Genomic DNA, 26,489 nt, shown 5'->3' with positions numbered 1-26,489 from the left:
AGGAGTAAAGGAAAAAATGAAGCCTATCACAATCAAACCTCACACAGTGAAAGTATACATGAAAAGGAACTTTTTTGTTTTACAAGTTTCTTGGAAAAATCTATTTTAAATATGCAAATGAGCTCAACACTAGGCCTAATTGACTTGTCCAATAAGCCATAAAGTCACAAGTAAAACAGGGGCCAAATAACTAACACATTCATGTCTATTCAGTAAGTTAACCTATGCATAAACAAGATAAATTTGAAGTCACTTGCCACACTTACCTGGGTCACTTGCCACAAAAAGACTTATATTGACCTTAAGAATTGATTGCACAATCTTGCCTCCAGTTGCTTTCTAATTATTTTAATTTTTTTGCGAACAAGCCTAACCTAATGACATGACAGAAAGTCAGAATAGCCATCTTAGTCATTAGTAACGTGGTGAGATTACATTTTGGGTTGGTAGATTTACAAATAATTGGTATTGTTGGTAAGATTACGAGATAACAGGCAGAAGTCATTCTTACCAACTAAACGATTCACTCTCACACAGAAGACAGATGAAAAACCAGATAGATACACTTTCCAGACATTCCAGCTCTTTAAATAATTTTGCCAGACACCAAAACTGCTTCTGTTTTTGTAGTAAGCAAGTATTTCAGACCAGGCGGGCCACACATCAGACTTCCACCGTTTGTAAAGTAGTTTTGCAGTGTTATGAGAAACTAGCAACAGCAATATCTAGGCTAGAAACCCAATCGGAACATTTTAAGTTACCAACTCCTTTCTTCCCCCCCCCGATTTTTTTTTATCCCATTTTATCCCCCATTAGTGCTCACTTGATTTCTCAATCCTGGTTGCTACTCCATCCTCTGCCGATCTGGGGAGAGCCGAGACTGGCTCCATGCTTCCTCCGAGACATGGGCAGTCAGCCAACCACTTCTTTTCACCTGACAGAGGAAGCTTCACCGGTAGGACATAGCACGTGGGAGGTTCACGCTATTCCAACCAGTTCAAATGTCTAGTTAGAAACGAGTTGGTAGGGAGGTACGGTGGTGCAGTGGTAAGCACTATCGCCTCACAGCTCGAAGGTCCTGGGTTCGATTTCCACCTGGGACGAGGTGAACGCTGAAGGAATGCGTGCCCGTCTGCATGTCCTCGAGTGCCCACCGCCCAGGTGGGGTCGGCAAAAAGGGCCTTTCTGTGTGGAGTTTGCATGTTCTCCCCGTGCCTCCTGGGGGTTTCCTTCATATTGGAACCCCCTTCACAAAAACATGCAATATCCTGGTTGCTAATGTGGTTCCTCCTCTGGTCGTTAAGGGTACGAACGATTTAAATGAACGATTTTCAGACGGCAGCCTGTCTTTATTGTCACACAACACACTACAACACATGCATGCGGCCACTACACACACTCATGCTGACGGTGGCCGGTGAAATATGTCCTCTGCATTTGACCCATCCAGGCTTGTCCTTTCACCAGGGGGCAGGCCAGGAGCAGTGGTCGCTTTCTCGTACAGCGCCCGGGGACCAACTTCGGATGTTGTCGTCACTGGTCGGATGACGATGACGATCTGATCTTCTGCATGTTTTTAGTGGGGGGGGTTATATACGGAGGAACCCCCTGGGGGGGCACGGGGAGAACATGCAAACTCCACACAGACAGAAAGGCCCTTACGACGAGATACCCCACCTGGGCAGTAGGCACTGAAGATATGGGGGGGAACACAACCACAGCGCCCACAGTGTCCCAGGCGAGAATCAAACTCAGGACCTTCTGACTGTGAGGCGACAGCCCTACCACTGAGCCACCGTGCCCTGTTCAGAGGGAGGGGAACTGGTTGGAATAGCGTGAACCTCCCACGTGCTATGTCCTACCGGTGAAGCTTCCTCTGTCAGGTGAAAAGAAGTGGTTGGCTGACTGCCCATGTCTCGGAGGAAGCATGGAGCCAGTCTCGGCTCTCCCCAGATCGGCAGAGGATGGAGTAGCAACCAGGATTGAGAAATCAAGTGAGCACTAATGGGGGATAAAATGGGATAAAAAAAAATCGTGGGGGGGAAGAAAGGAGTTGGTAACTTAAAATGTTCCGATTGGGTTTCTAGCCTAGATATTGCTGTTGCTAGCTTCTCATAACACTGCAAAACTACTTTACAAACGGTGGAAGTCTGATGTGTGGCCCGCCTGGTCTGAAATACTTGCTTACTACAAAAACAGAAGCAGTTTTGGTGTCTGGCAAAATTATTTAAAGAGCTGGAATGTCTGGAAAGTGTATCTATCTGGTTTTTCATCTGTCTTCTGTGTGAGAGTGAATCGTTTAGTTGGTAAGAATGACTTCTGCCTGTTATCTCGTAATCTTACCAACAATACCAATTATTTGTAAATCTACCAACCCAAAATGTAATCTCACCACGTTACTAATGACTAAGATGGCTATTCTGACTTTCTGTCATGTCATTAGGTTAGGCTTGTTCGCAAAAAAATTAAAATAATTAGAAAGCAACTGGAGGCAAGATTGTGCAATCAATTAATGCAATGCAATCAAGTCTTTTTGTGGCAAGCGACCCAGGTAAGTGTGGCAAGTGACTTCAAATTTATCTTGTTTATGCATAGGTTAACTTACTGAATAGACATGAATGTGTTAGTTATTTGGCCCCTGTTTTACTTGTGACTTTATGGCTTATTGGACAAGTCAATTAGGCCTAGTGTTGAGCTCATTTGCATATTTAAAATAGATTTTTCCAAGAAACTTGTAAAACAAAAAAGTTCCTTTTCATGTATACTTTCACTGTGTGAGGTTTGATTGTGATAGGCTTCATTTTTTCCTTTACTCCTATGCGGGTATATTTTGGGTAGCCTATATTCGATTAGTGTATAGCTCATTTGTAGGGGTGTCACAATATATCGTCCCACGAAATTTCGCGATAGTAAAACGTCACGATATGTATCGTTGAGATGAAATCTCATATCGTGAAAAAAAAAAAAAAAAAAAAATTTTTTTTTTTTTTTTTTTTTCAAAAGTAGACAAAGAAACGTCTTTGTTTGTTGAAGTTCAATGTGTGGAAAGTAGTTCAGTTGAACAAGTCTCTGAAGAGACACATGAGAAGTTATACAGGAGAGAAACCATTCAATTGAGTTTCTGGCAAAACTGTTTACTTGACAGGAAAAACTGAAGATGCATAAAAAATAGACTAAGAAAAGTCTTGTTGTTTGAGTTTGAAGAAAAACTGAAGATGCATAATGAGAATTTATACTGCTGAGAAACCTTTTAGTTCAAAGTAAATCTAAGTGACGGTGTAACTCATTCTATTTCAAGATAAGCCTTATCTCCAATCTCATGTTTTTTCTAGTTGTTATTGTAATAACAATTTCCCACAACAGCATGTTTTGTATTTGTGCATTTCAAATAAAATACTACTTTTCCAGTCATATATTGTCATTATTCAAGTTTAAAAAAATATTGTTAAAATCGTATCGTATCGTATCGTTATCGTGAACCCAGTATCGTGATACGTATCGTATCGTGAACTGAGTGTATCGTGACACCCCTACTCATTTGCATATTCAAATTCATTTTCAAAGAAACTTGTAATACAGAAAATGTTACTTTTCATGGATACTTTCATTGTATAAAGTTTTATTTTGATAGGAGTAAAGGAAAAAAATAGCCCCATTGGGGTGTATTGTTGTCTGGCCTTACTGGCACACATCTTGGATTGATGAGAATTAAACATATTTCCTCAACTAGGATTTCTTAGAACTTTTAGTATGTTGTTCTGGACACCTCATAGAAATGATCTAAGCTGCAAAAAAATATTTTACAATTAGTTTGTCGTAAAACGCTACTTTGCCTGGACTAATGTAGAGGTCTGTAATTTCAATCCAGAAAATCACATTGTATGATTTTTAAGTAATTAATTTGCATTTTATTGCATGAAATAAGTATTTGATACATCATAAAAACAGAACTTAATATTTCGTAAAGAAACCTTTGTTTGCACCTCGTGGGGCATCAATGATCATGAGAAAGGTGAGGGATCAGCCCAGAACTGACTGCTCAATGACCTGAAGAAAACCATTAGTAACACACTACGCCGTAATGGATTAAAATCCTGCAGCGCACGCAAGGTCCCCCTGCTCAAGCCAGCGCATGTCCAGGCCTGTCTGAGGTTTGCCAATGACCATCTGGATGATCCAGAGGAGGAATGGGAGAAGGTCATGTGGTCTGATGAGACCAAACTAGAGCTTTTTGACATAAACTCCTCTCGCCGTGTTTGGAGGAAGAAGAAGGATGAGTACAACCCCAAGAACACCATCCCAACCGTTAAGCATGGAGGTGGAAACATCCTTCTTTGGGGGTGCTTTTCTGCAAAGGGGACAGGACGAATGCACCGTATTGAGGGGAGGATGGATGGGGCCATGTATCGCGAGATCTTGGCCAACAACCTCCTTCCCTCAATAAGAGCATTGAAGATGGGTCGTGGCTGGGTCTTCCAGCATGACAACGACCCAAAACACACAGCCAGGGCAACTAAGGAGTGGCTCCGTAAGAAGCATCTCAAGGTCCTGGAGTGGCCTAGCCAGTCTCCAGACCTGAACCCAATAGAAAATCTTTGGAGGGAGCTGAAAGTCCGTGTTGCCCAGCGACAGCCGCGAAACCTGAAGGATCTGGAGAAGATCTGTATGGAGGAGTGGGCCAAAATCGCTGCTGCAGTGTATGCAAACCTGGTCAAGAACTACAGGAAACGTCTGATCTCTGTAATTGCAAACAAAGGTTTCTTTACCAAATATTGAGTTCTGTTTTTCTGATGTATCAAAATACTTATTTCATGCAATAAAATGCAAATTAATTACTTAAAAATCATACAATGTGATTTTCTGGATTTTTGTTTTAGATTCCGTTGAAGTCACAGTTGAAGTGTACCTATAATAAAAATAACAGACCTCTACATGCTTTGTAAAACCTGCAAAATCGGCAGTGTATCAAATACTTGTTCTCCCCACTGTATACAATACGTTCTTGAGGTTTCCCCATCACACACGGAAGAACAAACAAAAACAACGAATGACAGCGTTTTCGTGTGAGGCGTGAGGAGTGATGACTGACAGAGGTTTGAGTGAGCTGCGATAACTGAGGCAGTATTGCAGGAGGAATGACAGCGTTTTCGTGTGAGGACTGAAGGCATTTCAGAGCACACGCGATGCAGTTTACTATGATACACAAGAGTTTAGTCTGAGGAATGATAGCCAATACTCTGGTAGGAGGATGCCCTAAAATGGTTGCCGTACCCCTGCCCCTCCCTCATTACCACCACCGAGGTGCCCTTGAGCAAGGCCCTTAACCCCAACTGCTCCAGTGGAGCTGGTCAGTGGCCAGCAGATCAGACTGTGGTTGTACTGGTCAGCTTCCAGGTATGAATGTGTGTGTGTGTGAATGTGAACAGGGCACTCCTGAAAAAGAGAGCATATTGCTCTCAGTGAGAGCCCTGTATAAATAAACGCCCATGTCAATTTGTCTGAAACTTGGTAGAGTGGTAGAAGGGCAAAGGAGGCCAAGGAAGTCACGTATTCTGTGCCGTTTATTTGTCTTTGATTTTCATGAAACTTTGTGGAAGGGTGTAGCATGGGCCAAGGAAGAACCCATTACATTTTGGATCTGGATCTGACTCACAAACAAGCAATAACATTTCCCTTTGAGGAGGTCTGCGCTCTCCAAGTGCCCTTCTAGACTAGCGCTAGTATTGTATTTGTGCAAACAATGGCTCAAAATAGTATTAATAGTATTATTGGTATTATTAGTATATTATTGGGTACTTACAATAGTTTCAATAGGAATAAGGCAAATATGAAGAATGGTCTCTTCCTCCAGGTTCTACTGATTGACCGGGTTGGAAGAAGGCCCCTCCTTATTGCAGGTTTCTCTGGTATGGCTGTCTCCTACAGTCTACTGATGGTCTTCCTCAATATCCAGGTACAGAAAGTACTAATAATAATGTGATACATTGTTTCTCTTCTCTTTATTCTATCTAATCTATATATGGATATGATATCTCTACATTCAATGGCTGTGTCAGTTAAAAGCTAAAGAATCTTCTATTTTGCCTGCAGGATACAGGTTCATGGACACCCTATGCGAGTTTTGCCTGCATACTGGCTGCATTCGTCTTCCATGTTCTTGGTCCAGGTAAAGATGCACATTCCCATTCTCTCCTCTCAGCAAAACGTCACACAGACACTGTGCATTTCCTGTGCCACCAGGTGGATGCTTCAATCCAAAGTGGCTTAGCATTACAGTATCATGAGTGCATGCACTGTTAGCATGGTTGGCCCAAGTGGGAATGCAACCTCAAACCATAACAGAATTATGCTATAAAATGATATGTTTGACTTGTCTTCTAGCTGGGACGAGCTTCATTGTGACCGTGGAACTGTTTGAACAATCCTACCGACCTGCAGCCTTGCTGATTGGCGGAAGTGTATTATGGCTGTGGAGCTTCACACTGGCCTTGGTGTTTCCTTTCATCCAGGTGAGTTAAGTCAATTATATGAACTAGTGCAGTGCCCGTTCCCCCATGCACCACCCCATGGGCGCTTCCCCCCGCACACACACTGCACTCTGTCAGGTCCCCCTAAGCGCAAGTTTGAAGTCCACCCGACAAACGGTTCTCGAGATACGCGAAGGACAGACATACAGACAGTCCTCGAATAAGTCCAAATTGCATGAAATGCGGCTCCGCACTCCATCGGGGTCCGAGCAGCGCACTCCCCAAGTTTGAAGTCACAATCGGACAAATGTTTCTCGAGATAAACTGCTTTTTGTGTTGCCAGCTGGTGGCACTATGTCAAATTGCAAGAAATTCAGCGCCGCACTACTTTGAGTTCCCAGGAGCACACTCCCCAAGTTTGAAGTCAACCGGATGAACGGTTCTCAAGATAAACCACTTTTTGTGTTGCCAGTAGGTGGCGCTATGCCAAATTACACGGAATTCAGCTCCCTGCACTCCGTTGAAACCCCCTAAGCGCACTCCCCGAGTTTGAAGTTTGAAGTCGATCAGATGAATGGCTATGGAGATAAAGCGCTTTTTGCCTTGCCAGTAGGTGGCGCTATGCCAAATTGCACATAATTCAGCTCCCTGCACCTCCTTGAGTCCCCCTAAGCGCACTCCTCGAGTTTGAAGTCGACCGGACGAACGGTTCTCAAGATAAACCACTTTTTGTGTGGCCAATAGGTGGCGCTGTGCAGAATTACACGAAATTCGGCACTGCACTGTGTCGAGTTCCCCTCAGCGCACTCCCCAAAGTTGAAGTCGATCTCACGAATGGTTCTTGAGATAAACCACATTTTCTATGTTGCCAGTAGGTGGCGCTATGCCAAATTGCACAAAAACAGGGCACTGCACTGCACAATAGGGCACACTCCGAAAGTTTGAAGTTGATCCGACCAACGGTTCTCGATGGCATGCAGCAAATGATGCTCATCAGTGGTGGAAATGGCCAGGTTTTACTCTGGCAACCCTACTTACACAGGATGGGGGTTCCCGGAAGTGGTGATGCCCTAGAGCAGAGGTTCTCAAATGTTTTTCAGCCAAGGACCCCTTATAATATAACACCCCCCCCCCCCCATTAAATCTCAAGGACTCGAAGTTGATTTAGTTAACAACCCTGTTTACTCAACGACTGTACTCACAGCAGTGTTGACACGTAGCCCAGATAAGCCAGGGCTTTAGGGGCCCTTTACACGAGGACAGTTTCTGAAAGAAACGACACAATAGCGTTTCCTTCACACCTTTTCCTTCACACCTTCTCCCTGTTTACATGAGCGCTGTTGAATTTTTAAAACGCCGTAATGTACATGCCAGGTCGCTAGGTGGCAGTGTGATCACCTTATTCTTTGCCCATACAAGGACGTTCTGCATGACGTAATTTCGTAATCGTCTTTCCTGTTTTAAACGCGGAAGTAGAGTATGCCTACCGCAGTCATTTAGACTTGCCAAAAAGCTTTTTTCAAGCAAAAAAACCCCCAAACTGTTTTAAAGTTTTAATATTTGTCGGGTGAGAATGTAACATATATGTGACCAGTTTATCAGAATAACGCCTATTGGAAATCTTTAACGAGCAGCGAGGACCGGGAGGCTCCCGGTCAGCGCAGCACAGTCAGACTGTGCTGTCGGACTAGCTATCTGTCAAACCCTACTGTTGTAGTTAGGCTACTGGCAGTGAGAAAACACTGTCGACGTGCTTTTGTAACTAACGTTAAATGCCGACCGGGTAACAGCCATCGGCTCCTCGCAGCAGTAACGTTATGAACATGTAACTGAAGTTGGCCGCAGTGTAGCTTAATTCTGAATGTTGCCAAATTTCATTCATACTGACGTTTTATTTGGTTGCCAACTCACGCACGGCTATGGCGTGTGTCGCCTGTGCAGGCAGGCACGTCAGAGTTTCTGAAATGTGCCGTTCCAAAGCGATTACATGGAGCGCTCAGCGGGGAGCGTCACCAACAATTCCACTCTGGAGGGTGGTTTTAAAATGTGTCGTTTCCTAAGCGCGAATTCGCCGTCGCCGTCTTAACGGGAGGCACTAACGTAATTCCCCGTTTCCATAGGAAACCGTCCTCGTATAAAGTGCCCCTTAAACTCTCTCGTAACAAGCCCTGTCTTTTATTGTCACACAAACACCACAATACATGCATGCGGCTGACGGTGGCCCTCTGCATTTAACCCATCCAGGCATGTCTTTTCCTCCGGGGGGCAGGCCAGGAGCAGTGGTCGCTTTCTCGTACAGCGCCCGGGGACCAACTTCGGATGTTGTCGTCACTGGTCGGATGGCGATGACGATCTGATCTTCTGCATGTTTTTTTTTAGTGGGGGGGTTATATACGGAGGAACCCCCTGGGGGAGCACGGGGAGAACATGCAAACTCCACACAGATAGAAAGGCCCTTATGACGAGATACCCCACCTGGGCAGTAGGCACTGAAGATATGGGGGGGAACACAACCACAGCGCCCACAGTGTCCCAGGCGAGAATCGAACTCAGGACCTTCTGACTGTGAGGCGACAGCTCTACCACTGAGCCACCGTGCCCCCTTGAAGGAGCACACGCTTGATTGAACACAAATGTATTAATATCGAACGTGTTTCGTGTCCGAATCGCACGAAAACAGGGCACCGCACTCCGTCGGGTCGCCATCAGCGCACCCCCCGAGTTTCTAGTCGATCCGACCAACGGTTCTCGAGATACGCGAAGGACAGAGAGACAGAGAGACAGACAGACAGACAGACAGACGCTCCCGCAATTATAGTATAGATGAAGCTCCATTCTATTGCCTTGGTTTGCAGGAACCAGGCGCATAATTAGACTGTAGGATGTTAGGTAGATTTGCTGACTTTATTTAAATTAATCGGTTGTCAAACACCTTTGCAACCCCCAATGCACGTGTCCGAATTGCACGAAATTCGGCACTGCACTCGGTCGGGTTCCAGGCAGCGCACTCCCAAGTTTTAGCTGTCTCATATAGACGTAACTTTTCCGACTGGTTGATGTACTCACCTTTCATATCTTGTGCTCATGCAGGAGGTGCTTCAGAACTATGTCTTCCTGGTGTTTGTGGTGATGTGTTCGACCGGAGCTGTGTACCTGTACTTCGTCCTCCCTGAGACCAAAAACAAAACGTTTGTGGAGATCAGTCAAAGCTTCGCTCAGAGAAACAAGATTTCGGACATCCAGCCTGAAAATGTTGTAATACACTGTATACAATTTTGAAACTATACATCTTTCATTTGCCAATAATTCATCCTGTATAGCAGCCATGTTTTTGTAATCATGATTTTTTTTCTTCTTGTCCATCTGCACCACACAGAAATCAAAAACTAAAAGTGAGGGGCTGTGTGCAATAGGCAAAATTAACGAATAATTGATTACAACTTAAATAACTATCATTCAACAGTGGAGAAATGCATTCTCATATGTAATAATAATAATAATAATAAAATAAAATAATAAAAAATAATGTTTTGCAAATGATTTGGCAGCCCACTTGCAATACCTTCATGGCCCACCAGTGGGCCCTGCCCTATAGGTTGGGAATGGCTGCTCTAGGAACTTGCAATAGAGAGCTCCAGGGATGACGTATTTTTGTAGGCTGAATGCGGAAGTCCCGAACTTCCTGGTTCTTCACTGTTTCTGTCTATGGGATTTTTGAATGGGTTTTTGGCGCGATGCTTCAAATAATGTCTGTGGGCAACGCAAGTTTAATCAAACGCGAACCAAGGTTCAGCGGGATAATCTTCACACATGAGGACCACCTTCATGAGTTTTGAAGCATAACTGCAAGCCCTAGAGGTAAAAAGCTTGTGCTAAACTAATCCAGAACTACACAGTGTCGCATAGGCGTCCACGCATTGATTGCGAGTGAAAGAATTTCCGCGTTCACTCGTGATGACGTATAATATCCGCGTCGACATTGTAGTCTCATTTAGCCGTTTGCTAGCTAGCCACTCTTTTAACGGCACATAAAAGCTTCAAAACTCATAAAAGTGGTCTTCATGTGTGAAGATGATGTTACTAAACACTGGTTCGCGTTTGATTAAGCCAGCGTTGCCCAGAGAGATTATTAGAAGCATCGCGCCAAAAACCCATTCAAAACTCCCATAGGCGAAAACTGTGAAGAACCAGGGCTGTTAGCATCGATGATTTCCGGACTCGTTCCTGGACCTCTCTATTGTTTATAATTTAATTGTTTATTATTGAATTGCTTTCATAGTTCCAACAGAAATTTTAACTGTAAGCTGATGTTATAAAATTGAAATGTGTGGGTGAAACATGTTGGGTTTGTCATCTAGCTAGCCTATAGCTTGAGCTCTGGATAATGTAACCTTTTATTTTTGTTTCAAGGTCATTTTGTGCTTCCCACAAAACAGGAGATGTTTGCTTCTTCATTTTGCACTGACTCTGAATCACTGGAGTCAATGAAACGATGAATGCTTTGGTCATCTGGTTAGGGTTGTAAGCACAACTTGGAGTAAAAGACGATATTTTGTTGTTAACTTAGATTTGTGTTTTGCTTCAACTAGACTAACAGCTTTATTTGTTTCCTAAATTTATGTGATACTCAACTATAAAATTGGACTAAAAGACAATGTAATACTAAAAAACGAATTGTTAGAAATTGTTACAAATGTATAGGTGATACGTTTGCTAAATTAGGATCATCATTCTCAATTTATTTGCTAAAATTAGACTATAGAATCAGACAGTATACCTGCTGCATTTCCCCAGGAAGAGAAGATTTTTTTCCACTCTTTAGATATGGGAACAAGCGGCTCTGTAAACCCCCCCGAGCCCATTTTGCCCCTGCACAATGGAGCCCAAAACGGCTCAATTGGGGGAAAACCACCCAATCTGGCAACACTGTGTATGCATGTGTATGCATGTATAGGTAGGTAGGTATGTATAGGAACAAACGTGTTGGCACCCGCCCCACAGCGAGGTGGAAGCCAATGACGTGGCAGCAGTTTTGGGCCCACCCCTTCAAAGTGTGCATGATGCCAGCCTGATCGGATCACCCAAGACAATTGTTGATACCAGGTCTGAATAGGGGCTAAGACTGACTTGACACAAGGTAAGCCCTTTTATCTTTATGTTCTTTAAATTAACCTTTTGTACTGTTGTCACAGAGGAAGTTGGATGGGACAGTGCTATTGCTACATTCAAGTCACAGGACATACGGTAATAATTGATCCCTTTAGAGAAATTGCTTGCTACCCTCACCGGGGGTTCAGAGGTCAGGGTGAGTTACAGAGCAAGGTCCTTGAAGTTGGTAGGGATTTAGGACAGAGCAGACAGTTGTCAACACAAGGGCTGTGGTGGTCTCCCTATTCACTACACACCACCTTATACTGTAACTATAGCAGACAGAATCTAACTATAAAGCAAGGAATCTCTGTGTGAGAGTCTGTGTGTGTGTGTGTGTGTGTGTGTGTGTGTGTGTGTGTGTGTGTGTGTGTGTGTGTGTGTGTGTGTGTGTGTGTGTGTGCATGTAATTGGGGGGGGGATTGGGGGGGCAGGGGCAGTAAAACTAGCCAAAAGGAGTGCAGACGCGTTTGGAAGCAGAATCAACCAAGGGGCCGTAAACTGCGCTTCAAGCTCAGTTGAGTCTGACTGGTGACGTTTCTGTCTGGATGTAAACCATATACGGGCCAAGCAATCGGCTCGTTTGAACGGGCACGGTCTGTGAGCGAATCTGTAGCCCTGTGTGCAGACCTGGTATTAACATGGGCGAAGTACAGGTGTGTGATAAATTCTGAATGTTGTCTGAGGCGATCGGATCTCAATGCGTATTGAGATCCGATCGCCTCAGACAACATTCAGAATTTTGTGTGTGTCTCTGTGTGTGTGTGTCAATCCGTCCGCAGGACGCATTGAAAGACTACTCAACTGCATCCATCCTCTGCGTAAGCTGAATGCTGGCTCAGATGAAATGTTGCCAAGTCTGCTTATTATAGGCGACTTTGGGCTTGTTTATCTGAAAAATTTGCTTACACATATTGGTAGTTGCAGGTTGTGGTTTTTGGGGATTGTTGTTTCTAAAGTGTAGTTGCTTATTTGGCCTTGCTCCCTGTTGTCAAGTAGACAATCGTGTTACCTCCACCTCCCCCCATACACAGGTGAGTCAGTGGCCCTGTTCAGACCTGTGATCCAGTCCAGTCACAGTTCTCACCTGGTATTAGAATGCGTCTCCACATGTGTCTCAAGTGACCACTTGTGATGGTAAATGGTAAATGGCCTGCATTTATATAGCGCTTTTATCCAAAGCGCTTTACAGTCAGTAGGTACATTCACCCATTCACACACCGATGGCGGCCGGTTACCACGCAGGGTGCTGGCACACCAACGGGAGCAATTTGGGGTTCAGTGTCTTGCCCAAGGACACTTCGACATGCAGACTGGAGGAGCGGGGAATCGAACCACCGACCTCTTTTATCCAAAGCGATTAGTGGACGACCTGCTCTACCTCCTGAGCTACAGCCGTGATCCCACTCTATATGCAAATAAACAATCACTAAATGTGATTGTTGTATTGCACTTTATAGTAGGCTACAAAAATGTATGATCGCTACAAAGTCGCCAACATTCCATCATTGCTCAACTTTGATTTTGGACGTGGCTTCACATAAAATGTATAAAGACTAGAAACACATACGGGCATTTGGGCCCCAATTTGGGCATTTGGGGGTGGTGCCAAATCTGCCAGGCTCTTGGAGGTGCATTTTCCGCATTGAGAAAACAAGATGGACTCTGAAATATTGCTCTTTTTCAGTTCTAGTGCAAAGCCATGTGAAGTGGTGTAGTTCAGGGACCTGCAAAAACCACATCTTATGATTTATTTATTTTGTTCATTTCCTGAAAAGTCGCTGTTTTGGAGATACGAGGTTTCCGCCCGACAACGACATGTGTGCATTTGATGTATGTGTGTATTTTATATGTGAAGCATTTTGTTTTCAAAAGTGCCATGAACTACTGCAGCTGTACTGTAATATTCACCTTGCATTCCTCACTGCTATCCTCCTTGACCCTACTAACACAACCAAAGATTCTCTCAAATCCATTGTCTCTCAACATAGCCTATTAAATAACATATTTGGGATGTTAACTCGGTGAATGATACCATATTGCATCTTGTTTCAGCATATTGACAAACTAAAATGTGCATAACAGAGAAGAACTCCCATGGACATCAAAACAACCACCAGAAGACAGGAAACACCACAGAGGGCACAGGGAAGGTTAGTGGGCCAAGATGACTGCTTTCTGTCTGAATTCATAGAAGTCAAATATGAACCTTCTTAAACCTTCAATTTGCAGACAAGGTAGAAAGACCCAGACGCATCAGACATCCTGGGTGGGACATGATTGGCTCAAGGACACTGATTGCCAAACTTGGATGAAAGGCTCCTCGTCCTTTTGCCACCTTGATTCCCTATTTTAAAAATGCAATTTATTTCTTTGGAAAAAGCTGATAATTGAATGGAGTTCATCATTCAATATCTGAAATACGAAATATTACGTTTGTAAAATGAACATGGACTGCTGATGTTGTACCATGATCCATCATTGTGTTAAAGTAGGTATCAAATGATACTTAAACATTTTAGAATGACTCTTGTCTTTCAGCCGCCTCGTATCACAGTCTGCCTAGTGAGCGCCGCCTTCTTTGGTGCCTTTGGGTCGTCGTTTCTCTTTGGATATAATACATCAGTGGTCAACGCTCCCGCTCAGGTGAGTCATCTAACTAGCCAAGTGTTGTTTAGGGTTAGAGTGTTATTATTTATAAGGTTCAATGGGATATTATAGAAATTGATTTGAAACATTTCAGTAATAATTTGAATTCAAGTGGAGTATTAAAGTTCAGACTCGTTACAGTTCACAATTTAAATTATAGGCATTTGGCTAAAGAATGAGTGAGCAGGTAGGGGGGGTCAGTGTCGACTCTGGACAGGAGACCTTACTAATAATAAGCTACCTCTTTTACTGACACCTTGCAGCCATTGATTTCAGAACAATCTATCAGTTCCTGGGCTTGTCTGCTGTTCTGGTGTTGCCCAGTGTACCAAAAAAACCATACATGCAGTACAAGCAAACACTCACACACACACGCACACACACACACACGCACGCACGCACGCACGCGGGCACACACACACACACACACACACACACACACACAAACACAAAAGCTCTGGTAAAGATTTTCATACACTGGGTTAGGGTAGGGTTACGGGTTAACCCATACACTGTTCCTGCCCACCGAAAGGGCGATCGTCTCGCCTTCACCCTGTCAAGCCCTGCCCCGCTGCTGCAGCTTGGTTGGCTGCCTTGCTGTATTTCCGTCTTCAATTGGTCTATTGGTCAATTGGTCGATTTTGGATCCTCCTCTCGTCTTGTCTTTCGCGATGTCCTGATGCCAGGTATCCCAGCATGCTTTGCAAGGATACGAACGGCAGCAACGAAAGGAGGGGCCATTTTGAAATCGACCAATTGAAGACCTTAATACAGCAAGGCAGCCAACCAAGCTGCAGCAACGGTGCAGGGCTGGCAGGGCGAAGGCGAGTACATCGCCCTGTATCGCTTTTCGGTGGGCAGGAACCCTCAGGGTGCAATTACACATTCATACATGCCAAAGATAAAAAATATATATATTTTCCTTTCACGTACATTTGCATTTTGCAAGTATACAACAATAATGTTCCCATGTCTCTTTCTGTAGTATGCAATGAACTTTATCAACAAGACATGGATTGAGAGGTACGGGACACCTGTTGGAACTGAGACAGTCACTTTGCTGTGGTCCATAAATGTCTCCATAATGTCTATCGGGGGACTACTTGGGGCAATTGTTGTCAAATTTCTTGTCAAACCCCTCGGAAGGTAAGTTACACTGCAGAAATCTCCACCTTAATGTGGGATCTAAGGTGACAACTTCTATGAGCCCAGTAAATATAGGCTACGTGTAGCTTTAGTTAGTTTAGTTTCATTACATTCTAGTTTCATTTGATACCAGTAACTTCACTCTAGCTTTAAAACGGAGCCTTGTACATCCTCTGAAAGACAGTAATGTCAGCCCATGTCTGCGATTTTTGCTATTAAAAAGTCAGGGGGGGGGGGGGGGTCCCTATGGAAATTTCACCCTTGCATATACCATTGGGGGGATGATAATAATTTGACAATTAAATACAGTAATTGTAATAGTAACAGTAATAGTAATTGGTTTAAAACAGTATTTATACCTATTTTTAAAGCTCACGCTTTTATTTTGGCTAAAGGCCAAACTGGGAAGTCTTGTTTCTTGTAATTGGATCTAGTCTGTCTTACCAATCAAGGCTGGGGAGCCAATATGAATATATGTGATATATCTCTTTTAATCAACAGCTAGAGTCGCAATATCAGCTAAATTATGGTGTAAATGTCGGTCTTTTTAAGTCAGTTTGACAAAAATAAGCTTTTAAGACTCAATACAAGATTCAATCACTCTAAAACTAATATTTTTGCAGTTGACTTACAGTATCATCACTGCTTCCTTGTCTAATCTCACTGCAATCTGATGCTATGTCATCTCTCTCCTTCCCTATCCTCTTCTTCTGTCACTGCAGGAGAGGCACCTTGCTCGTCAACAACTGCTTTTCACTGCTGGCTGCTGTGTTGCAAGGCTGTGGGGAGAGCGCTCACTCTTTTGAAATGCTCATCATTGGCCGTTTCATAACAGGGATAAACTCTGGTAAGAATTTCTTATGCTGTGGACTATTTTTTAATGCCATATTAAAAAAAAAAACTAAGAACACAATTCCTATTTATAGCAATGACCTGGGGGGTTGAATGGGAGCGGTTCACACATGTGCACACATTTAGCAGTTGGGTAGTTTGCTCAAGGGCACCTTGGTGGAATTAAGGAGAAATTGTTTGGCCCACCATCCAGATGTATCCCTGCCCTTGTTGCAATCAAACCAGTGACATTCAAATCAGAAATTCTGTTCTTTATCCTTGAAGGTGATCATATGTTGCTCAGATCTCCTCATGGTTGTTTAAACAGGGAGAAACCACACAAGCCGACTTTCCTCTGGTACAACAGCTAAGACAGATCGGAACCACAAAGTGTTAAAAGTAATGTTTTTTCTGTTTGCTGTCCAAAGGTATTTCTCTCAGTGCTTTACCCATGTATCTGGGAGAGATTTCTCCAACACATATCCGAGGCTCTATAACCCTGTTCAATTCCATCCTGATTAACCTGGGTGTGTTCACTGGGCAGATAATGGGCCTTCCTGAGGTATTGGGCCAGGTGAGTGGCTTTTTTTTTTTCCCCCCCCCCATTTTTTCCCCAATTGCACTTGGCCAATTTCCCCCTGCTGTCCTGGTCACTGATCCACCCTCTGCCGATCTGGGGAGAGCCGAGACTAGCACTATGCTTCCTCCGACACATACGCAGTTGCCAGCCCTTCTTTTCACCTGACAGCGGGGAGCTTCACCGGCAGGACGTAGGATGATTATGGGAGGATTACGCTATTCCCACCAGTTCACTTCCGCCCCAAACAGGTGCCCCGACCATCCAAGAGGAGGCGCTAGTGCAGCGACCAGGACACATACCCTTAATCAGGCTTCCCACCCGCAGACACAGCCAACCGTGTCTGTATGGATGCCCGACCAATCCGGAGGTAACCCGGTGGCCCAAACCTGTGACCCTCGTGTTGGTAGGCAGGGAATCTACCGCTACACTACCCGGACGCCCCCTTCTAGTTATTATTAAAGGTCCCAATTCGTGCAGCTGTAACCTCTTAAAAACGTGTGTCTCTGGTCCATAAAACATGATTCTGGATTAATCTGTTGAAAATATAGCAACCCCGTTTGTTGTGACGGAGTTCTCACTTCCTCATCTCGTCGCTTCCCAAGAATGGCCTGTTTCTATAATATATTCAGAACTAACAGTTCCCATTGGCCGCTGAGGGAGAGCCCGCCCCAGGCTCCCAGCGGCCAATCAGATTAGTGTCTGTGGACCAGCACGCTATAGGTTGCGAGTTATCGTTAACTTAACGGTACTACGCTAAAGAGGACATCTCAAAATGCCTAGACTTACCGAATGCACCTCTGCAGTTGCTGGATCACGTACAGTTGGCGTCGCTCCAGCTAGAAGTGTTAATTTTGTGGCTATAGACTAAATGGTGCAGGTAGCTTGTGTGAGAGAGACCCGCGCAGTATGCAGGAGGAAGCTAGTGACGTCCCAATTCCCCTCTGGGCAAACGAAGCGTTTGGGGGTGTGGCTTGGAGGAGACTGCAGGGGGACGCTGGATAGGGACAAATCCAACTGTGGCAGTTCTGAGCGTGTGACCACTCATTACAGGGAGGGCTGACAGCAGTATATATGCATTTACAAGTAAAAACAGCTTTTGCACGGAATGGGACCTTTAACTGAACTGTTTTCTAATTCAGCACCTATAGTCCTGGTGACTCATAACCTGAACACTAATGGTACCAATTAGCCCATCTGCTAATGCTGTGGTCACTTGACTAATGGTACCGGTATAAAAAAAAAAAAAAGGTTTTGAACAAGTTGTGTGTTTGTGGTTACAGGAGTCCAGGTGGAACTTCATGTTTTCTTTGATTGCACTTCCTGCGCTGCTGCAGCTGAGTGTGCTGTCCTTCCTCCCTGAGAGTCCTCGCTACCTGCTGCTGGAGAAGAAGGATACGGCTGGTGCAGAAGAAGGTACCACCTTCTATAAGTTTATACTGTAAATGCGTAATTGAGAATTAGTCTATTCATCTAATAAGATGTCCTGGTTCACACCAAATCTACTGTGCTACAGTTAAAATGACATTAGTTGTTCCTGAATTGCATTAGTAAGACAGAGTTGACAGAGAGGCTACAGATGGGTCTAAATAATTTAAGCAGTATCAGGTGTCTGTTAAAATAGTGGTGGAAAAATGACTGTCTGACTTTTTTGTACCACGCTATATTATTGTAGCATAGCGGTAGCGTAACAAAATCCCGAAAACATTGATACAAAACAAAAAACAAAACATTCACCGTGCGCTCCCTCTACTCAGTTTATCCTTGAGGCCAAGTGGATGTTTGAGCCAAATTTGAAGAAATTCCCTCAAGGCGTTCCGGAGATATTGGGTTGTTTACGAGCTTGGAACGGGCGGTCACGTAGTTGCTTTAATATCTAATTTGATGTTAAAATGTTTTGTTTTATGTTAAAATGGGTAAAAACATTAGATAGAAATGGATAGAAAGGAAACACATGATAACCTGTGGTTGTTCTGTGTTTGAGGCAGCCTTCAGAAGGTTCCTGGGGAAGGAGGATGTGACCTCAGAGCTGGCAGAGGTCCAGGCAGAGAGCCAGGCCCAGAACCTGCAGATCATCTCCATGCTGGGGCTACTGAGGGACAGAGCTGTCCGCTGGCAGATCATCACTGTGATCGTCACCATGGCCTGCTTCCAGCTGAATGGCGGCTCTGCTGTGAGGCTCCAGAGGAAGTCTTATATCAGGGGAAATGCAGATTGCTTTTATATGCTTGCGGACCTAAGGGTCAGGAAGTAAGCATGTGTTAAAGTTATCATCTCAAAGATGAAGTTAACACAATGGAGATTGATCCTATGGCCCATTGATGGAAGCCTTTGCATTTTCAGGATTGCAGCATTTATGAACTGTCTGTGGAGACACCCCAGAGAGGGTGGGCGGAGCTAACGCAATAGACATTACAATGCGTCATTTAGCAGGCCCTTTTATCCAAAGCGACTTACAATATCACATTTTGTCAACAGTACAGAAATCAACTCACACAGTCAATGACAGCTAAGACCTTTGTAGAAAGTAGTTTGAGAAGGAATAAGTAAGATTATTATTATTATTTTATTATAATAGACTTGCTCTTTGCGTTATTGTAGGTTCCCAACAACTCTTGTGTGGAGTAGGATAACAAGCGACTTTCTTACTGGTCTGTGCTAGCATTGCGGCTGGTTACTATGGCTGAACAAACTGACTTAAGCTGGAATTATGCTTCCCGCATCGGCGAGGACCGCGTGTGCCCGTGCGGAAAAGTGACGTCAAATCAGCAGACACGCCCCTCCACAAGCCTCCCGTGCGCACAGTTTTCGCCTGGCCGTGCACACCCCAAATCGTCTAAACTACACGGACGCGGCTGGGCGGACAAAGTGGAATTTTCAAAACTCCCGCTCACTTCCGCGAGATAAAAGCTCCAAACGTTTTCTCGTCAGGATTTCGTGTCTCTCATTTCCGTGCGACAGTCCATGCGCGAGGTATAATTGCAGCTTTAAAGTCCCTGGAAACCAGAAATATTTAATTATTATTTAGCATTTTGAGTTCATCACATCACAGCAGGGCCGGTTCCAGAACAAGATGACTAGGGGTGCATCCTAGATAGGAAGGGGTGCAGATGCCCGGCCGAAGGTCAAACAAATTTGACATGTTATTTTACTAAAAATAATGCATTTGACCATCATTTCAAGTAGAATGACACCACCCAAGCAAGAATATTTCAAGTGTTTCAAGTGCTTTACTGAAATATTTGGACCATATAATGATAATACAATTATCTCAACCTTAAAAGGTTACATATAGGTGCCAAATGTTGCATACATGAATGCTTATACTTGTGTGTATACTGTTACTTTATACAGAAATTAGAACCACTGATCCATATACTGCTGTGAGTTTAAAAAATAACAACACTGAGGCTGCTTCAAGTTTGAACAAGACGCCCTCTGGTTTATTTATCCACAGAGAGAACAAAATTCCTAGATGTCATGAAGTTGTCATGCATTAGACTCTGGAGATGATGTGCCCTGCGTTTTTACAAAAGTAACAAAACCATTGGCTAGCAATGCAGCAGCAAGTTTGCCTCTAGAAAACAACCAATTAATTATTATTATTATTATTTTTTTTTTTTTGGGTGGGCCAGGGCAAGAAGTGGGTGGGCCTGTGCCTACCCAGGCCCACCCGTAGATACGCCCCTGCCTCGCGCACTGCTCTCGTCAATGAGGAAGTGGAAATACAGACCTTGTAGAAAAGTGTCGATTTTAAGGCTTTGGGTTGAAAGTAATGTATCATAATTTCTGAGGGACACAATTGCTAACATAAGACCCTAAATAACATAGTTAGAACGTTTTTGTGGATTTTGGTTTCCAGGGACTTTAATGTCACATAATGCAATGCCCACTTGCAATTACCGCTCATCGCCATAGGTGTCGGCAAAGAGAATGAAATGAAAATCTATCACTTTAAGATCCTCAATTGAGGGGAAACAGGAAAGGCACAACACACTATGATGCAAATATATTATAGGAAGCGCAACTTCCTGACATAATCGCCACAGTTGACAGCCCTGCGCTCCCTGTGTGGCACTGGCCCTTTGGGATTTGACAAGCAACTAAGTAGCACAAATTGAGATGGATTGGCATCAACTGTGCCGATTTGTCAAAAATGCTTTGAGTCAACACATTAACATTATTCCCCATGGTCAATAAAGTATCAAAAATATGTTTAAGAAAATAGTTAAAAACTTTGTTGAGTTAGGTAAACTGTTTCTTTTTAATGTCAATAAATTAGACAGGCTATCTGTCCCAGTAAGCTTTAAAGATCCAATATTTAATTCCTATCCCTACTTATTATTTCATTAAATACAGTGTAAGGTGCACTTTAGTACGCTCTTCTCTCTGACACAGTCCTATAACTAACATATCAAATCTGTAATGAAATGTTGTTGACTCTTATATTTTCAGCTTATATCCTACACCAACGTAGTCCTAACTGATGCTGGCATCACGGACAGTTTGGTCACCTACATTACTTTGAGCATCGGCGGCATAGCAGTAATTTCTGCTGTTATCTCTGTGAGTATGATAATGTTACAATGTTACATCTAGAACACACGTTTTAGCCCTAATTAAGAATACTTATATTAACACCCTGTGAAAATACTTGCAGGGGGAAGGTGGACACACACACACACACACACCCACACACACACACACACACACACACACACACACACACACATACACACACAAACACACACACACACACACACACACACACACACACACATACACACACACACACACACATGTACACACACACACACACAGTCGCACACACAACTTTGTGTGCAATTTCACAGGTTCATCACATAATGTGTTTTCTTTAATCTGGTGGAAGCATTCTTCAATCAAAGGTGAAAGGACACAGATATGATGGTTTATAGTGGGACTTACCCTGTCCGCCAGATTCGCCTCAATAGAACTGGCCCTAATCCAAAATTCAAGCGCTGTGACGTGAGTGATGTCTTATCCTTCCTTTTAGGGTCCTTGCATTGCAACAGGAAGGATATAGGGTCAATTTGGAATGTTTATGTTGTCAAGACTTGACAGTCAAGTTGAAACAGTCTATAGGAATAAGGCAAATATGAAGAATGGTCTCTTCCTCCAGGTTCTACTGATTGACCAGGTTGGAAGAAGGCCCCTCCTTATTGCAGGTTTCTCTGGTATGGCTGTCTCCTACAGTCTACTGACGGTCTTCCTCAATATCCAGGTACAGAAAGTACTAATAATAATGTGATACATTGTTTCTCTTCTCTTTATTCTATCTAATCTATATATGGATATGGTGGCCCCTATCGTTGCATCGGCGTAGTTTCTAGGCCGAGCGCCTGGCGCAGCGCAAATCAGTGGGCGTGGACCAGCGCACTTGATATCTTGGTCTTGGCGCTAGACGCAGCCTCAACCATTACAACCACGCCTTTTAAGCGTAAAATTATGCACCGTCAGTTCATTGGATAAGTGCAATAAACGAATCGCACGCTTGCCTTTTTAGCTCCAATTCCAGTGGTCCCACAAAACCAGACAAAACCCAAGCGCTCTTCCCCCCCCCCCCCCTCCCTTCATCCAGTCTGTCTGTCTCCATATATAGGCTATTATTCCATATTATTATGCTTCTCAAACCAATCTAACTGCAGTTTAAATAAATACTGCAAGCATGTAAATACCCTACACTATAGCAAGATCAAAGTGAAAAGAATGTTCTAAATGCATCAGCTAGAAAAATATAGCCTATTAGATTGGTGAAAGTTTGTCCAGAAAGATATCATTTTCTCTCGCCTGCTGCAGGAAGGATGATGCACATAAATATACCCTACATTATGTAAAGTCATTGCATAAATGTGTTTTTATTGTAAAACTAAATGTGAAGTAGGGCCAAGTTATTGGAGCGGACAGCACAGTATAGCAGATGACAGTAGGAAGCGCGTTCTGCTATCACTTATCTAAATCACGTTAAATCGACAAGGGATATATATAGGGCCAGGAGGACATATATGTTTCACTTAGGGTGGTGTTTTAATTTCGATGTTTTATTTGGTCCAATATTGAAATGTTCTACAATTGCAGGCTGTGTTACCATTACACATTGTTTTAGATCGACCTTTTATATCTATTTCGCCTCATTTGGTTGCTATTTAGTAGCGAAATGGAGTACCCAATTGCATGCTGGGACATTCACAGGCAGTGAACTTATAACTGCTATTTCCTATAGGACGTGTGTTGTGTCTGTCTGAGCGAGGGAGTCAGAGAGAGACAGTCGTATTGTGCCTGTCAGACTGAGGAAAGAGGGAGAGAGTGACACAGAAGCCCTTTTCCCACATGCGCTTTGTACCGCAAAATGACCGGAACGTGGTCAAATGGCTGCATGTGGGAAAGGCGCCGTGCCGGTATAAGCGCGACCCCATCGTCGCGGCCATTTCACCAGTTTTGAGCTAGTCAGAAGAGCGGTATGCCGCGATAGACAGACAGGTGAGAAAGGGGTCCAGTCATTTTCCGCTATCAGTGCACACAGTAGACAGTCCAACACCAAATACACAGCTGATTGTTCGATATTCCCCTGGTGTTGCGTACCACCAAAGGACTATTGCCAGTCGCAAACGCGCTTCCAGTGGTTTTCGCCACCGGGTGATCTTGCGTGCGGGTCGGACCAGACTCAGCACGTAATACCGGGACATGCGAAAATGACGCTTCCATTCCACGTCGTCAAAATTGTTCAGAGCATCTTCCCAAAATAAATTCCCTCCTGGTCTCTCTCGCTTCCAGACGGCTCTAGTCTCACGCAGCAGCGCAGAGGTACATAACACTGTCATGATCTGTCCCCGGTTTAGTCTATCTTCATATTCTGCGCGACACTCTCATGGGCGAGGTGTACACACGTTGCTTAATGTTCCAGCGGGCATAATCTAATCATTAGCGCACATTAAAGCAAACTGGCGAAATTATCTTGTGATAATAAGAGCAGTAGCCTATGTCAGCTTCATGTGTGTGTGTGCTGATTTTCCCCTCTCCTCTCTGCTCGCTCTCTGGCCACAGTCCGTCCTCCTCCTTCAGTCACAGCCCGACAGGGACTAAGCAACGTTGCCGACAGCCAAGGCAAGCCCGGACACATCAAATGAAGCCAGTCTGTAAAAAGTGCTTCAACGCGACGCAGGTGAACGGATAAACAAGCAAACTTATTTCACCATTCGGAGTTTTGCCGACACGTCACTCCCCACCCGCTCTGCAGTGCCGCCCCCCCCCCCCCCCCCCCCCCCCCCCCCCCCCACATACAGGCAATTTCGCTGATAGATTCCCACATGCCAGAGGAGAGGTGTGAAGGGAAATGTCCGATATTGACTTACAGGTAATTTTCCGGTACGCATGTGGGAAAACGGCTAGAGAAGGGTGACAGAGGAGAGAAAGAGCCAGAGGGGAGGGAGAGAGCCAGAGGGGAGCGCTCCGCGCAACTGGCGCACTCTGAATAGGCCTGCTTTTCAAAAGCGCAAGGCGCTAAATTTATGCCAGGTCGGAAGATATCAGTAGGCCGGTATTTAGCACCGACACGCCCACTTTGGCCCATTCTGGGACTGCGCCACGCCCATTCGGCCTAAAGCGCATTTGGCAGCGTAAAGCCATATTGATATCGTCCCAAAACAGGCGCAAGGCACGTTTTTTTGCGTTTAAGGCCCGTTTTAGCGCCGAAGGCCTGTGGGAGAATAGGGGCCGATATCTCTACATTCAATGGCTGTGTCAGTTAAAAGCTAAATAATCTTCTATTTTGCCTGCAGGATACAGGTTCATGGACACCCTATGTGAGTTTTGCCTGCATACTGGCTGCACTCGCCTTCCACTTTCTCGGCCCAGGTAAAGATGCACATTCCCATTCTCTCCTCTCAGCAAAACGTCACACACTTTGCATTTCCTGTGCCACCAGGTGGATGCTTCAATCCAAAGTTAGCCTTACAGTATCATGAGTGCATACACTGTTAGCATGGTTGGCCCAAGTGGGAATGCAACCTCAAACCATAACAGAGTTATGCTATAAAATGATATGTTTGACTTGTCTTCCAGCTGGGACGAGCTTCATTGTGACATGTTTGACTTGTCTTCCAGCTGGGACGAGCTTCATTGTGACCGTGGAACTGTTTGAACAATCCTACCGACCTGCAGCCTTGCTGATTGGAGGAAGTGTATTATGGCTGTGCAGCTTCACACAGGGCTTGGTGTTCCCTTTCATCCAGGTGAGTTAAGCTCACCTTATCTCCACCCTCCCTCTCCCATTCTCTCCCCTCCCCCCTCTCTCTAAAAGATTGTTCATCCTGTTTATTGATCGTGCTTAGCTAGACTTAGCTAGCCATGTTCTCTGTTATCTGTATGCTTGCGAATTAGGGCTATACAAATAAACTTGAAATGACTTGACACACACACACACACACACACACACACACACACACATTACAGAGGTCATGTCTATAATGCATTATGAGCACAATACATTATAATGCATTTGTTTCTGACTTTATAAGCCATTTTTATAAGGCTTTATAAAACTCTTTATAAATGTTTATAATCATGCATGACAACCTAATAATAATAATACGCATGACTTTGTGAGCTTTAAGGAGCATTCAAATACAACAATTTTAGCTGTCTCATATAGACCTAACTTTTCTGACTGGTTGATGTTCTCACCTGTTATTCTCTTGTGTTTATGCAGGAAGTGTTTCAGAACTATGTCTTCCTGGTGTTTGTGGTGGTGTGTTCGACCGGAGCTCTGTACCTGTTCATCGTCCTCCCTGAGACCAAGAACAAAACGTTTGTGGAGATTAGCCAAAGCTTTGCTCAGAGAAACAAGGTTTCTGACATGCAGCCTGAAAATGTTGTACTACACTCTATAAAATGTTGAAACTCATATCAATATAAATGAGCTAACCCATCAATTGAAGATGCCCAAGACATCTTTCATTTGCCAATAATTCATTTTATATAAAAGGGAGCAAGTGGGTAATGTTTGTCTGTCTGTCTGTTTTAATTTTTGTCCCACTGATGATGTCATAGGCAATGTGACATCACTGATGATGTCATCGGCATTGTGACATCATCAGTTATGTCATAAGAGCAATTGTGATATCATCAGTGATGCAAAGTTGTGCAATATTGGCGCATGCCAATAGAACAGGCGAGACCATGCAGCAGCCGAGCTGTGGGCTCATGCGAGCCCGATACCCTAGTTATGTATAACAGCCATGTTTTTGTATTCATGGATTTTTTAAGCTAAGATAATTTTGCACCTTAAATTGAAGCCACATAATTATTGATATTCTCATCAGCTGAGGATAAATGGGCATGATGGTGGTTTAGCGTTTATAAAAAGAAAGTAAATAAAAATGTAAAAAAAAAAAGGCCTAGGCCTACACATTTGCATGTTTTGTTTGATGGCCAAAGTAAATTTGTGAAATTGAGGCTCTGTCCCTGTCCTTTTTCCAAGTTCATCCTTGTTAAGGTGTGTCCAACTCCTTCACTGACTACGTTTACATGCACACAATATTCCGCTTTTTGCCCATATTCGGAAAATGACAATATTCCGACTGAATGAATAATCCCCTAATATTCCCGTTTACATGCAGTCGTAGCTCGCCCTC

Source organism: Poromitra crassiceps (genome assembly GCF_964638095.1).
Source record: "Poromitra crassiceps genome assembly, chromosome: 12".
NCBI classification, from domain to species: domain Eukaryota; kingdom Metazoa; phylum Chordata; class Actinopteri; order Beryciformes; family Melamphaidae; genus Poromitra; species Poromitra crassiceps.
This window is presented reverse-complemented; position numbering follows the sequence as displayed.